This window comes from Pogonomyrmex barbatus, unplaced genomic scaffold (assembly GCF_055798465.1).
Source record: "Pogonomyrmex barbatus isolate J1 unplaced genomic scaffold, ASM5579846v1 scaffold5, whole genome shotgun sequence".
Lineage (NCBI taxonomy): Eukaryota > Metazoa > Arthropoda > Insecta > Hymenoptera > Formicidae > Pogonomyrmex > Pogonomyrmex barbatus.
The window spans coordinates 10,769,532-10,786,125 of record NW_028297149.1 but is presented as its reverse complement, the minus strand read 5'-3'; the positions used below and the strand labels follow the sequence as shown (position 1 = coordinate 10,786,125).

At 41.3% G+C, this 16,594-nt stretch overlaps 1 protein-coding gene across 1 annotated transcript in view; it reads left to right on the top strand.

Moving 5' to 3' along the window:
- Positions 1 to 881: 881 nt before the first annotated feature.
- The window catches only part of LOC105431367 (uncharacterized), a 40,212-nt gene continuing 24,499 nt past the window's right edge, over positions 882 to 16,594 (top strand). The window contains exon 1 of the mRNA XM_089081773.1: positions 882 to 1,344. The gene's annotated coding sequence lies outside the window, so the exon portion shown is untranslated. The remainder of the gene's footprint in view (positions 1,345 to 16,594) is intronic.

The following is a 16,594-nucleotide window of genomic DNA, read 5'->3' as shown; positions in this document are numbered from 1 at the left end:
CCCTCGTGAACGGAATTCGACGCGCGGGCGACGGTGCGCGGAAAAGCTTCCGCTCTTCCGTAGATATGACCGAAAATATTATCTCGTGAATTGAGGTCCGACACAGTACTGTTTTCACGTTTAATTTCCGGTGCGGAGGTCGCGCAGAAGGCGCGACGAACCGTTCAGCTCGTTTCATGAGCAAGAAGGTAGGGTGAATGGAAAATAGAAGGGTGCGCCGAACGGGTAGAAAATTCGCGATTGGTTAACCTACTTCGCCGGAGCGAATCCTGAAGCGAACTGTCCCAGAAATTTTTCTTGTGATTTTACGATAACCGCGCTCGAACTTCCGCGGCGATATTGCATGCTTCCGATTGCGCGGATTTCGAATGTAGACAGCTTCCAATGAAGCGGTCGCAAAAGTTAAGAATTACATTTCCGCGGAATTCGCAAAGGCAGCTCCGAAAAGATAAAACGTACATGTCGAATTTTAAAATTTTTCAAACAGCCATATACCTTATTCATACCTTGTTCTACTTAATTGTTTATAAATATATCGTCGATCGCAATGTACGGCACGTTTGGAACCGGTGAATTATTCTTGTTTTAGAAGAATCGCTCATGCAACCTGTAGAAAATTAAGATTTCACTTGAATCGCGTTCTTCGGTCCAGTCGATTCCAACGGGAAGACGCGCGATCGCGCATCCGCCGTGCGCGCCAGGGTGATTATGCATTCGTGAGGGTTGCGGTGATAGGCGCCCTGTGTCGTACGACCGGCGAACAGCGCGTCTACCGCGTCGCGACACGGCAGAGAAGGGAGCCCGAGAGAGAGAGAGAGAGAGAGAGAGAGAGAGAGAGAGAGAGAGAGAGAAAGAGAGAGAGAGAAAGGAAGAGAGAGCGCGCGCGAAAGATACGTGGGGGCGAGAGAGAAGTCGCGATTGGTTAAACCGCTCTCGGAAAAGCCCGCCTGGCTGCTCGACCGGCCGGCACTTCGCTCAGTTCTCCACTGCGCTCCGTCTGAAGCGGAGCTTTCGAGATATATCTCCCTGCTCTCCCTCTCACTCTCGCCCGCGGTCCGCGCGGGATCGAGACCCTTCGATCGGGATCCCGTGACGAGTGCCAGTCGCGTTTCACCCGGAAACTGCGGAAAACAGGAAATCGGAATCCCGATCCAGCCGCTTTCGCGAAGAGAGCCGGGAAAGGGGTGGACGAAAGGGTCGAGGGAAAGGACAACGATGTGCGAGAGGAGGCTTCTGCGAGTGCTCTAGGACGAGAGGATCTGAAAGCAGTCCGAGTGAGATACCGGGCACTCTCTCGAGAAGGACCCCGTTCGGAAACAGAAAGTGCGTTTCAGGATAATCACGGTGAGTACATGCTGTAATGCTTTCGGGTTTTTAAACGAACTTTAAAAGTACAAAGAAACAGTCGAAATTAAATTAACTTAACTTTTTATTTTACCCCATTTTTCGAGTCTCTGCGAATAGAATAGGTTAAATTATTCTCGCTGACGCCACGTCGTTGCATCGGTGAACATGATTTCTTTTGTTACTATTGATAATCGAATCTTTTAATTCCGGTATCCTTATGTTACAACGTAGTACAATCCATATTCATATCCTTTTGCTAAATAACCCTCTGTGAAAATATTTATGAATCTTTTACCCACATATGCTTTTCTTTATTTTTACTTTGCTGTTGCGTTCCGCAAAAGATCGAGATTATAACCTTTACGAAAGTATTTCTTTTCGCGAAGGAAAATTTATACAAGTAGATGCGTTATCTGTTCTTGGAAATTCTACTGAAAATTAGAGAACAAAGCTAAAGTAGACTATATTACAAGTACAAAGTGGTACAAAGCAACGAAGCGCAGTCAGCGCTTGTAAACTTGTATGATGCTTTCTGTGTGCAGATAAGGGATGATAGGGGAAAATTAAGGAAACCTCTGTGCACACTGTTCTGTAGCTTTGTCAAGAGTATGCGCCTCTAATTTAAGTGCACAACCATGTTCCCCTGAGCTTAAAGCTTAATGCTGAAGGCACTTATTCGGCGTTTATTCTCGGCAGATCTTTTGGAATTCCACCTGAAAATATAATCGTGGAGAGGATTACATGGTTAACCATCTATAATAATACTCATATTTTAGTGCAATATGATTACGTCTAGAAGTTAATTTAGAATCAATAATTTTATTATCCATCTTAAATCTCAATTTGCATCGATCACTTTCCTTCCAATCGATGATTATTTCAAAACTGAAAATTTTCAAAACCACATTGAACTAAAAACCTGTTACAATGCAAAGAACATCTATTGGATACAAGACACTTTATATTTATATTTTAAACAACATACTAATAACGTATGGTGCTTAAACTGCGGAGAAGCGCTATTCGTTAGGACATCAATACGCTCGACTAACGAGATTTCCACGGAGATTTAAGGATCTCTAAGTCCCATCTGGCATATATTATAGGTCACGTCGTTTTCGTGAACTTTTACGTATTTTACTCGGAGAAACGCGTCGTCCCTCGGGCGACGCCACGTTACTTTACAGGGTCGTTCGATCCATTTCTTAATCCGGATTTTGCGCTATTTCATAGACCGCTAGTCGATCGAATCGATTCGTTGTTGGGAAAGCAGAAACTTTGAGTGCTTAATATTCTCCGATGGGTGTTCCGTGTCGATCTTATTAACAGAGGTATCGCTACATGCGACGGTCATCAGAGATCACGGACGATGGTGTACGTGTATGTGTATGTGTGTACGTATGTGCACGTATGTTGTACGTGCAAACCGTTGCACTATCACCGCTCTTAATGAGCCTGAAGATCGTCCACAATTCGTTGCACGCGTGACCCGATGGCTTTTCCGTGACTTCATCGATTTCCGTGCGAGAATCCTGAACGAATCGTTGTCGGGAAAGCGCCCGGGAAATTGGGCTGAGTCAATATTATCGCAGAGTTTTATATCCGTTCTGTCATTTTCCATTATTTTCCTCCATATATAAAAAAAATATTTCTTTAATATTAGAGCGGGATTTTTTTTTCAGATTTGGATGAATTTAAATAAATAAATTATCCCAGAGGGGAGTTAAAAACAAATTTAATTAAAATGAAATGAGTAATTTCGGCTGACTAACGATGTCAGAAGTTACGATCGCGAAAATCAATATCTACGCGCATTTGTGATAATAAAATGTACGAAATGAAGATTTTTTTAACGTTTTTAACGACACCGCGCGCATTCCGCGTATCTCGATGGTATTCGAATGCCTAATCGATGGACGGGGTATGCCATTGTATCGTTCCCCCTGGAAATTTTATGTATGACACTCGGCCAATAAGACAGTGGGATCGCAGTGATGGGCGCCGGAATGTAAAACGATGTAACTAGTTGTGGAATTCTAGTCATCCTGCATTCAAACCGAAACACCACCCACGTTGCATTTCTAGATTTGCGGTTCCACTCGCCCGTGCATCCTTAATCGGTTCGGTTTGCGGGTCTATTGATTCCCGGCGTTAACCGGATCCCGAATTCAGAACGCGAAATCGCCGCTTGATTGGCATTAATCACGGCTGCGAAATGCATTCCCGCCGTACTCGTTTGTATTATTGAATACGGCTCGCGATTACACCCGGCGCGATTTTTGTTCTTGAAATCGCTGTAGAATTCTCGTCAGCATAGCGGAAAACTTGACGAGAGTCGTGGCCGTTTTCTTAACATTAATTAAAGTTTGCGATGGGAACTTCGGGATATTAAATTATTCAGAACATGAAAGATTAGATCACAAAACTGCGGAGATAAAATGATATTAAATATGAACGTCGGGATGTTCGCGCTGAGCTGGATAAAATTTCACGAGTTATAAGGGATCAAACTTCCGATTAAATAAATTGAATCGGAGGGAGATGGCAGGAGGGGAAGGGGGAGATGGTGCTGAGGACAGATTACATAAGATATAAAGAAAAGAAACAGAAGTATTCAATTATATCCTAAGACAATTGATATTGGAAACATGTAATCCTCTTTGAGTGTGGATATTGACGGAAGGGTAACCGAAGTGATATCTTTTATTTCTTAAATACACACTCTCTCTCTCTCTCTCTCTCTCTCTCTCTCTCTCTCTCTCTCTCTCTCTCTCTCTCTCTCTCTCTCTCTCTCTCTGTGTGTGTGTGTGTGTGTGTGTGTGTGTGTGTGTGTGTGTGTGTGTGTGTGTGTGTGTGTGTGTGTGTGTGCGTGTGCGCGCGCGTGGCTCGATGAAAAATACGGCATTTCGCGAAACGCGTAAAGAGTCGGTTATATCCGAGGAAATCTGCATTAAAGGATACCGTGTTCCACCGTTAGTTTAAGACCGCCTCTGCGTATCTACGCTGCGGTAACATCAGAAACTTTGTGCGCCAGAAAGTTCTTCGCCTCGTGAGAGCCGCCCCAGTCTCAGCGACACTTCTGTGCGAAGCAGCTTTCGCGCTTGTTCCCCTTCGTACCTATCGCCCCGGGGCGATCGCGTTGCCAAATTGTTCTCACTCGGTCCTCCTCCTCGCGTCAGGAGCGGATCATGTGCTCCGATACAACGGATAAACCGCGTAAAAACCGCCCTGCGAACTAGGTCGAGCATCCTTTTTTTTTTTTCTTTTCTTTCGGTCGCCGCCGCAGCTGCAACGCCGCCATCCTTGCATCCAATCTGCCGGATCCTCGTGCGCACGAAATTGCGTCTGTTTCATCGGCATTCAGGAGGAGTGCCAAAATTCGGTCTTGTTCCGATCCCGCTTCGTCGGGAAACCGATTCTCCGCTTCTGCTTCCCCGTCGAAGAATTCGCCCCCGCGCTTTCCGCTATGCGGAGGATATGCAGTCGATCACGGTGGAATATCAAAAGGTTTCGGATCCCTCGGGTGGTGAGAATTTTTCAGATTTTACAACTCGTAGTCGGCTGTCGGCGACGTTTATACGGATATTTCTGCGACACGTTAACAATCTACGCGCTTTCGCGTTTTTTGATGTTATTTCTCATATAACTGTCAGGTTTCTCTCTACGGGGAAGAGGTTGAAAGCGACGAAAGAAAATGATTAAAAATACGAAATTATGCACATACAGACCGACGAGAAAATCAACATTAAATTCAGCATTACATCCCTCTCGTGATAAAACTGACTCTAAGTTTAAGTTCAAAGAATTTTAAAATTTCGGTACGATTCAAAGCGATTCAATGGAATATATAATGTATATTTCAGAAACTCGGCTGCGTAAAAATTCACGAGGAGGAATGATGGGAATCGGATGTAATCCCGATTTTTAATAGGATTACAATTAGAATTCGCTTAATTGCAAGCATGATTAATAAAATAATCTCGCAGTTTCGCGGAGAGGCGATGAAAATACGTATATTTCGCCCGCTTCATTAAACTTCTACCTATTGTTTAAAACGGAAAAGCGGGGCAACGGTGTCAGCCCTGATAATGGCATTGTAATGTTGCTATCGTCAAATATTCCATAAGCGTTCTCGAAAATTTCATACATATACGAGCGCGGTATATCGCCGCGCTTATTCGGCTGCGAAATTACTTTAACTTTCATCACTTTCCTCAAAGAGGAAAGGACGGTGTCTCGCACGGTGCATATTGCACGTTTTATTAGTCGGCTGTCTGGCGAATTCGAAATGTGCCCCTCGCAGGCACCTCGGTGAGTCCAGCTTGTGAATTTTAATTAAAAAACCGTGATAAAGGATGGTACAGTGCTCGCGTACCGCCGTGAAAAATAAGAGAGGTGCAATATTATTATTGACAATGCCACATTCCTGCAGTCACGAACTTAATTACGTTTGATAAATTGCACGTATAGTTCCTGCCTTTTACGTTCGCTATTATTACACTACAGAGAAAACGGAGAAACGAGGGAAAGCGTCTGGAGCGCAAGAAAATTTACTCTTCGTGTTCAGTTGCCATCGCTATTTATACTCGTCCGTGCGAGCATAATTTTTTTAAATGACTTCACACTTGCCGATTTTATTTTATGCACAGCGTTATCCGCATTATCCGCTTGTTTTATTCATAACGTTTTTACATAATTTGAAAAATTTTTTAAAAAGAGAGATACGTGGAATTTTCCATTTCGCATTTCGTGTAATTAATATAATTCGATATAATAGGTTATCGCGGGATATCGAAATTTTGATTACGCGTTCGACCTCTTACATTACTGCCATTAAGAGCCCTCGGAGTATATCCGAACTTATTGCCACGTAAGTGCGCATAAATAATGTATCCCTACCAACACACATTCACACGCATGATATTATATCTGTATGTATACATATATGTATATCGTCAAAGACTATTCTCGGTTTAATGTACGGTGTCCCATAAGGTGCATATATCTCCCTTTACAACCAGGAAACGGGCACAGTCCCTTTACACCCGGCGGTATTCATAAATCCAACAAGGAGACCGGGGGCGGAGGGAGAGGGGAGGGAGAGGGAGAGGAAGAGGGAGAGGGCAGGAGGAAAGAGGAGGTGAGTGCCTGGCCCGTCATTGCTCTCGTGTCTCTTTATGCGCGCCGCCGACTCGTCGTCCTCGCATTTATTATCGTTCTCCGACCGGTGATAACTCGCGAGCGTCGTGATGCCCTGGATATGGATTCGCTCTATCGTCATCCGCCGTGACGAGCGAGCGGCGAATCCCGCGGAGGTGATACGAGCGAGATTGCGACGCGTGAAACGCGATGCACCGCGCGTCGCACGCCTCGCGGCGTTATCGGAGATCTCCCGATGGCGTTGATATGAGCCTCGATATTAAAGCGCCGGGGATATGGAGACAACCTCGTCGCCCGTCGTCGTCGGGGGAAGTTTGCGAGTCGCGGGATTACGCGATATCGCGTTTTCGAGGGGTTTTTCCCCCCCCCCCCCCTCGCGAAAACCGCGAGCGAAACGACCGCTGTCGTCGCGTTGTCCGTGATGACGCGCCTCCGCTGCTTTGCATCGCCGCACCTTCACGCTCTCGTTCGCTCGTGCATCGCGTGCCATTCGCCTGTTTGCCCTGGCTTATCGCATCCGCATCGCGCTTAATCAGTCATAAGAATTTTTTAATGCAAAAAGTTACAGGACGTTTGCCTTTGTTAGTGGATTTACGGCGATACCCCACGGGTATTGATGCTTCTTATCGAAAATTTATATAATATTTAAAATAAATAATTTAAAAAGATAAATATTTGTTTCTTTTTCTTTCGATTATTTATATAATTAGAATCGGTGAGTTGTATTGTTGGCCTCAGCGTCAGCAGATCCTTCGAACACAGTTAATATTCCTCTTCCGGTCTTAATTCCGTCATTAGAGTACTGCCACTCAATGTGAAGTTCGCTTTTGACATTTAAGCTCCTTAACTGTGAATGCAAAGCCGATCTAATGCTCCGATCATTTTTGAATTTCGAACACGTACTTATGTTGTCATTCGCAACTATTTTCCTCAATTCCATTTTATGAAATTGAGTCGTCTACTGAAAGTATTAATAACTATTTTAATAAACGACAATTACGTTCATTCTAAAAGAATCAATATATTGATATCTATAAATCGACGCCATTATAAAGATTTTTCTAACAATCACCATTGAGTTTCTTCTGCAATTAATTATTCTCCGACGAATATTACCTTTATTGACGGCAAAATGAGCCTTCCAAACCTATATTTGAAGATGATCAATGAATAAGGAAACAATCTTACCCTTTATTATTCAGACTAGTTGGAATCCAGTCCGCGAGTATTCCTCGCTTTATTCCAAGACGTAACTTCGGTCGATCGAATCGGCAAACTGAAGCGGAGAAATTTATAGGGAACGAAGCCAATTATTTCGCCGTATTTACATTCGCGGGCGAGCATGAATGCGGATTCCAATCGCGATTGATTGGCACCCGTAAAATATCGCAATCCGTATTTTGTCATGGGCGAAATATATATATATGCGAACGAAATTTCTCTTTCTTGAATGGTGGTCAATTTATTTTCCTATTATTTCCGCGGTGGCTCTCGCCGCGGGAGCTCGTGATTTTACCGGCGTTATTACTTAGAGACGGTTTCGTCTTCGTGAGGAATTCCAAACGCGATGAAACTCCTCACCCGTGCTAAAGCTCCTCGAGACTTTACGAATGGCGCGCGGGACTCAGGAGCGAAGCTCAATTTTTCATTTAGCCCAAGCGGGGCGCCGCACATCTTTCTCCTCCTTCGGTTTTTCTCCTCGCGTACGCGGGTTTGCCGGTTTGCGCGAACATAATTTCGCGAGAGCTTTCCCGCGAATTGTTCGCCCGCCGAGTTTTCCCGAGTTCCCTCTTTAACAAGCTCGGAGCTTTTCACGGACACGCTCGCCGCGAGGCGAAGCGGTTGCCGAAAGACAATGGTGCGCCGAGAATAGTCAGCTCGTTGAAGAATATGAACGTTGTTACTCGCTCGGCCCACAAACAGAAGCTACTTGATCCTGCAATTTATCCCGAAAGATTCGCGCGTATTTGCGCGCGCGGGTATTTCATACGGTATATTTTATCGTCCTTCAAATGAATGCATTTCGAGTATAAAAGATACCCGAGCCGTGCTTCCGTGTCAAACGTTGAAAAATAGCATTGTAAAAATTTTCTCGGAGGAAAGATCACGATACGTAAAGATGACAAATGCGTCTTGTGTCGTCCAAGAAATTTGTAATTTAAGAATGTGAAATGTGTAGTTTCGAAAGAAACCATCCAATTGTAAGTATCGGAAAGTTTATTTTATCGTCGATTTTATCGTTGGAGGCATATTGACCACTCGGCTTATCTCGATGACCCCCAGTTTTCGTAATATCGGGGAGTGGCCGGCTAGGCGGGAAATTATGACCAAGTTCGACGGGTGTGCTAAAAATTTCATCCAGCGCGAGTTGGAGTTGACCTATTTCACAGCGACACGAAATGCTGGACCGGGGTAAAAAGTGTCTTACCGCGGGGAGAGATAACCGCAGGGCGCGCGCGGGACAAAACAAGTTTAACTCTCGGCTACCATAGTTGAATTCGAGTGACGTAAGTGCGCTACACGACGCCAGCGCAATAAAACTGCCATTATATTTTATTACCCGCGAGTCGGTACGCAACTCCAACTCTCTTTTCCATTTTTTTTAGTGTCACACCGGATAGGGAATGGGGCTGGCCGGTGTTGTAAACAGCAACCACTGTCGCAAATTTTTCTAGGTATTTTACAATTTTTAGATACGAAAGGTACATTTGACTATGTCACCGTGGGAGATTAAGCAGAACTGCAAAGAATTTATAGAGAATGCGAATTTTTTTTTTTTCGAAGTGTTCTCTAATAATACAGATCGACTAACACAATTATTTTCCCGAATCTGATACACTCTTTCGTAGAATCGGGATTTTGTAGTCGAGCGAAGTGGAAAAAAGTAAAATCTCATGTACTTTGAATTACAAGAAAAAACGACAGACGTTTCTTCTTGCGACAGAATAGAAGAATCTTTATAACATTTCCACTCTTCAGCGAAAATTCTGCGAATCTTAAGAGAGTTTTTATAGAATTACAAGAATCCTTTACACAATATTTGCAAATTTGTCTGGTAAGAGTACATTATCATCGCTATTTGCCAATCCAATTAATGTGCCCGGCAGACAAGTACATAGTTTCAGTTGTTACCAGGGATGATATCGACCACCCCAAAGATCTTTCGAGAGCGGTATAACGGGTCAAGAGGCCGTCAGGAGAGCAGATCGATTTTCGAGACGAAGTGGGCCGGGCGTGTCGACAAAAATGAGAGGACACGTGGTATCTCTGCATTATTTATGGCAGGACTCCGTGTCCCTGGAGAAACTTGCAAGCGAATCGGAGAAAAATTTGCCAATGAGAATGTTTTCGGCCTAAATACGTTCTACGTATGGTGACGTCGATCGAAAACAGGCTCGCTCATTTTCAATGAAATATAACCACTTTGAATACGAATCTTGTTCTTAAAAATTTCTATTACATTACGAAGTACGGGATTCGAGCGAGATATTTGCCATAATAAAATTTGATTACGTCTCCGAGCGCTGTTGATACAACAAAATTTCAATACTGCAAACTCAATTTGCAATTTCGACAGAGAGTCTGTTGAGATTACATTTATATTCTACACTTCTGTACGTTACGGCTCAGCTGTGGCTTCAATCGCGTTGCGTGTGTATGTATGTGTGCGAAAGAGAAAGGATGAGAAATTATACGTTCCCACATTTCTTGCTGTAATTTCACGTATTTTCTATGTTTGTTAGAATTTATTTCCATATTGATACCTAATTTCAATTACAACTTGATAGAGACCATCGTAGCTAGAGAGAACTACTTTATTGCAATTTTGATGTATAGAGATGAAACAATTTAAGTGATTAGACGGCGCCGCTCGCGACAATTAAGTTTTCCTAAACTTAATATCCCCAATTTTCGGTTAACGCTTCCCCTTAATTTTCGCGGGATGGGACAGCATGGGAGACATGCGGTAACGTGGCTTCTTCATTATGGGCTATCGACCCTACACTCGTTAAGGTGACATTAGATTACCGTTAAGTACCTAGACACTTAATTATTTTACGAAGTTCTCATCATATTACGAGCAGAAACGAGCCTTGCAATATTTGCTATCGCTCATCTACCAACAACATCATCGAGTTAACAGATATAGATATAATCGGGTGTGTCTCACGCGACCGATAAGAAACAAAGGGATTAGAGTGTTAATTAATTAAAGTTTATATTTCATATATCTGTTATTTGAACGATAATAACAAATTGAAACAAATTTTGAAAATTATTTTTAGAATTGATACTAAGAAAATATATATTATAAGTCTACCTAAAATGAAATACAAGTTTAGTATTTCATATATTCGTCATTTTTTATGTTTCCGTTTTAATATGTTCACAATCTATTAGCATACATGCAGTTGATTTGAGCATTTTATTTTTAATGTCAGTTCTTTTTTTTGAATATAGGGCAACGTATTATCGATCAATCTCAAACGCGCGTTTACGCAACGTGTTTTTAGCCGTACGGTATTCAGCATATACGGCGATTATCTGTCACGAAAAGTAAATAGGTAACAGATCCTAACGGTCTAGATGTCATAGGCGATCCGTAAAAGTACCTAGATGTCTGTACGTCACAGTTTAGCATCAATAAGTGCGCTTGAAGAAGAGATTTGTTGTCACAGTGTCGTATAATGCAAGCTGCTGCAGCACTTTCTTCCGACGGTGCATCTTTGAAATTTCATCCTCTTCTATTTCTAGATACATCAAATCGACAAACCGTTTTTACGGTTGTGAAATGAAAACATTAAATGTAGCACAAGTTATATTCGTAATTTGAATTAATCTTCCTTTACCGAGCACCATATTGAAAATTTAGAATCGCAGTTCATATGTACAAAACCGATTACTTTTATAAACGGATTTCGAATCTTTTATTGAATAGAAAGAATTATTTATCACATGTTACCTTAAATGTGCTGTTTATTTTACGATTATTCGTGTAATAAAATACTCATAGAATCTTGAGATTTCAAAATAGAATTCTTGAAATCTTGAAAAACAAATCTAAAAATTATAATCTGAAATTTTTTATGGCAATTTAATTTGAGCTTCTTCATTATTAAAATTACGATTATTGATTTATTAATGTCATTTATCTTGGCGGAAACTTTATTCGCAAAGCAAAGAAAAGAAAGCAAGAATATTTATTAAGTTAATTAATATCGACGAAATAAATTAATAATATTTGTGAAATTTTATACATTTTTTTTCTCATTCCTTTCTCTCAAATATTTCTTTTACTAGAATTTACAGTTTGCATTTCTTCATGTATATATTATAAAAAAAAATAAATTTTATATAAATTGGTAAAAGAAGTGTAAAAAAAAACAACACATAAATTTTTAATACGTATTTAACGCGTGTAAATCAAGCGGACAAGATATATTTCATCGTGATACATAGCACATATTCTCCGCAACTAATTCATGTATCAAAAAAGCGGTTCGTATATTTCCGAAATCCATAATTCCTACGCATTCATCGGAAAATCGTCACTTTTACGCGCTTGTTTGCACAAGCGTTATTTGATGTCGCGTGTAAATATTCGTAACGTTATGCAACTAGAGCATATATATATATATATATATATATATATATATATATATATGTACACATGTATGTGCACATGTAAAACGAACTGCATTAATGCGCCTGTCCATGGACTGGTCGCGCATAACGATGCGATTCGTACAGGCCGGAACAACAAGCCCGATTATATGCCGGACTGGAACGTGAAATTAACGAAGACAGGTGTTACGTACATTCGAAAATTTAAATTCCATACTGGGAATCAGACTAACGTTGCCGACATATAATTTACGTCGACGCGCGCCCCGCGATCTGCAACTCTCTGTCAGATTGAATTAATATGTCAAAGGCAGAACTTGACAAAGAGGCTTACAATGGAATAATTTTAATGCCGTTTTACGCGTGGATACGATCGATTTCGCGATCAACAAGACTAGCAACTGCCGGCTGCACAAAGTGCGACGATTATTAATGACGCCACACCGATGGCATCATTAATGCGATTGATTCGCATTATCGATATCAAGACAATAAAACGTAATAAATAACGATCGACAATTTTGCAATATTCATTGATTTAGACAAGCTTTTAAATCATCCTTTTCGCACGAAATAGATGAAAGTTAGAAAACTCTCGGGACTAATAATATCAAATTTATTGCGCGAGATTCTGATGAACAGCGATGTATTTTTTTTTCTATCTGGTTATAAAAAAGCGCGATAGCACGACATTAATAATGTAATATTATGCATGATAATAATCGTGTCTAATAAAAATAAAAATACACGTATCTTTTTTAAAAGATGAAAATGTTAATTTATATGTTATCGTTAGATATCGTTAATTTGACATTTATTGCAGTTTTATGTGTCCACGGTTTCTCTTCGACAGCATAACGATGAAATAAATTAGGGATAAACGTTTGTAATCTCCAATAAATTTTATTCTCGCCAATTAGAGAGAAATATGCCACGTAATATATTAATTTATTATCTACGGTAATTAATAATCATCTCATACCTCGCCGCTTTCGCGCAACAGAAGTCAATAATTAAAATGCAATTCACGATTTATATATACTATTATGTAGATTACATTTTCAATTTGCATTTTCGTACGATTCTCGCATAACTTCCGATGTGCAGCAGCACATTTTTCGAGTGCCATTAATTCCATCTTTATAGAAATAGCAGCGTTTTCGTCTGATAACGAAATTCCAGCTGAAAAGTATGGCGCGGCGTATTTGCAATTAGAGCCGCGCGAAGAAATAACTTAATTAGCGATCCGCGGAGCGACCCGTTTCGAGTTTGCCGGCGGAATAAAGCGGAATCGGTGGCGGAATTGGCGCGTGGAATTTATTTCAATGCGCCGCGCCGACGGCGCGCTCACGGGAGCCCATATAACTTTCGTCGTTCCTTCAATCAGCCGGCGGACCACCTAGAAAAGAATCGGAGAAATCCTCGTCGCTCGGTAGGAGCGAGAACATGTAAATCTTGACCCCCATTCGGGACACGATTCCGAAGCATTAGGAAATTCTCGCGTGAACTCTGCATGATTCGACATCTGATGTTCTTGAAGTAATAACGAATAAGACATTTCTTTTTCCTTTCGCCAGCTCGTTAACAATGATTCGTTAATTAACACTACGACGATAAAAATTTATAAATCGCAGGGATTTTTCTTACAAATGGCCCGTGCGATATCCTCTAGTTTCTGCACGTGCAAAGGTGCAAATTATGCGTTACGGTTGAGTCTTAAATACAATTAGCAGAAAACGCTTTATTACTAGTCGGCGACAGGCCAATTTCTTTCTCTTCCGTATGCCGATTTGCCGTATCGCACACTTTCGCAATTCATTTCACAGAGTGCCGAGTGTTGAAAGCGATGAGAACGCACCGGCTCCTTTTTTTTCAATCTCGTTAGGCATCCGCCGATAAAATTGCGTTAAAATCTCTTGCACTCGTAAATAATCGCTCATATTCGCTGGTCGGTCGCGTAACATTTTTTTTCCCGCGCGGCTTTTGCGTTTGTATTTTTGAGGATTAAATTTGTTTCCACGCGTACCGTTCGCACGAGTCCTTTTAAAATCGACCTACACCCTGAAATATTTAACAAACGATTGAGTCACGATATTTTATCGAAATAGTAACGTGCGTCTGTTGCATTTCCATGTTTGCGCATTCTCTAACGTTGGCGATTTCAATTTTTCCCATGTTCCATTACTTGCTTGTGTCTTAACATTTTAACTTAATTATTTAATATTTTAACAAATTTATATATACATTTTATAACATGATATGTTTTATATCTGAATACATTTAATATCGTGAATGCAATGGAATATTTTTAAAGAAAATGTCTTCCATTGTATTTTCATATTTATTCTGCCATGAGATTTAATTACGATAATAAAACAAAATGATAGATAATTTTCTTCAAAATATTCGAAATCCGATAAATTTGATTGCGCGTGTTGGTATGTATGTCATATGTATGTGATATATCGATTCAAAGAAACTTCTCATTAAATCGAATTATTCGTCTACAAACTATATTGAATGGGGAGTGTGTTTCGCTAAAACAATTATTGTGTTATATAAATTGGTATCCGTTCAGCTTCGCTGGTTTATAATTGGTTAGTTTCCAAATGCATGTTGTTCGAATGCCATTGTGCTCGCTGTGCTTTGTACTTTCACTTATATAATATTTTCATCCGTGAAATACAATCATACATACAAGTAAATGTATTTTTTATATTCCGAAATATCTCTTCATCATTTGCATGTATACCAAAAATCTATTTATTTAAAAATTCCATTCTGTAGAATATTTTGAAACAAATACGTTAAATATAAAAAATATGTATAAATACAAAAAATTTATAATTTATACATGATATTTATAAAATATTTATATAATATTATAATATTTACATATTTTTTTTATATTTATATATAAAAAATATAATTTCTAATTTTTTTTCTCGAGTCGTAGAGAAAGCGCGCTTGTTATACGCTCTTTGATTTTGCATTATGTCTCTCTCTCTCTCTCTCTCTCTCTCTCTCTCTCTCTTTCATCGTCCAATCACGACTACGCCAATTTTGGCGAGCCAGAGAGGCTTCGATCCCGAAACCGACGGGGCCATCGTGGGCCTCATCCCGACGTTCCGCCGGTGCGTGATCTCGGCTCGTCGAGGACGAACAACTTTTTCTCGCTTTTGCGGACTTTTGTTGCTCGCCGCGCGCCGGCCTCTGCGTGAAAGATTCGTGGGACTGTAGATCGGTACGGTTTCGCATGAGCGCGCGTATCCCGTAAGCCCGGGCCCCGGCACGATGAAAATTTCATCGCATGCGAAGAGAAGAGAGGTGAGGTGGGTCCGGGCCCAGCGGCGGCCTGCATACGTGATACGCCTTCGTAGTTAATATAGGTTGCCGGTTGCATCTCGCGACGGTGCGTGGCTTCCGTGACGCATTCTTGCGTCTGCATCGCCGGCATCGCCGTTAACGCGAAAACGAAGAGAGAGAGAGAGAGAGAGAGAGAGAGAGAGAGAGAGAGAGAGAGAGACTTGTACAAGATGAATAGATGAAATAGATGAGTTTAGAATTAATCGGACTGGGATATCACAAATTTATAGAACAAATATAGTTTACGATGGCAAATTCCATTTTCTATTCCGGATATTTTATTCCGATATTTTAAAAATATGTCACGTCACATAATGTCAAATTTGTTAGATTTTATGGAACGTCTAAATCGCGCATTCGTGAAAAGATAAATATAAATAAAGCACATACATTTTTAATTTGATAAAATTGAGTAAAACTGCACTTTACCGCTCTTCTACCGCTTCTGGTGGTGTTGACAGTTTTTTTTTCGAATCTTTCCGTCATTAAGACCGAGAAATGAAGGATTTCATTTAAAACGCGCAAATCGAGCTGCAAGTCGAGCGCTGGAAAATGCTTTCGCTCGAATCAGCGAAAATATTTCGGATGTTAATCACGCATCGAATGAGAGGAGATTCTTTGAAAAGAAGCTTAACCAGCAGGTGGAGGTAGATCCAGAGTGCGTTTTCGCTGGTTATAACGAGAGAAAAATTAGTAGCGGAATAAGCCGGTTTAATTGTTCTGTCGCGTTTAGATTAATTAAAGACGCGCAACCGTTCCGCGTTCATCCCGCGGGGAAAACGTATCGCGAAAAATTAGCGATAAAAGCTTGGGTGGGACCGGCGAAGGGGCGGGAGGGGCGGCGTTACTTTACGCGGTAAGCGGGTCACACGGTCGGGCGTTAAGCGCGGCTGGTGGAATGTGGCGAGGGAATTAAAGGCGAATCCTGTTATATCCTCCCGCAAGTAAATGGCCACTTTTCGCCCGTAAGTAGTCTCACGATTATCCGCGGAGTCATTAAATTTGCAGCCGGGCCGGGTGGGCCGCGGGGGCGCGGGGAGGCTGCTCTTCTCCGCTGTGAATTCAATGTTAGAGCCGCGCTACGAAATAAAAGTAA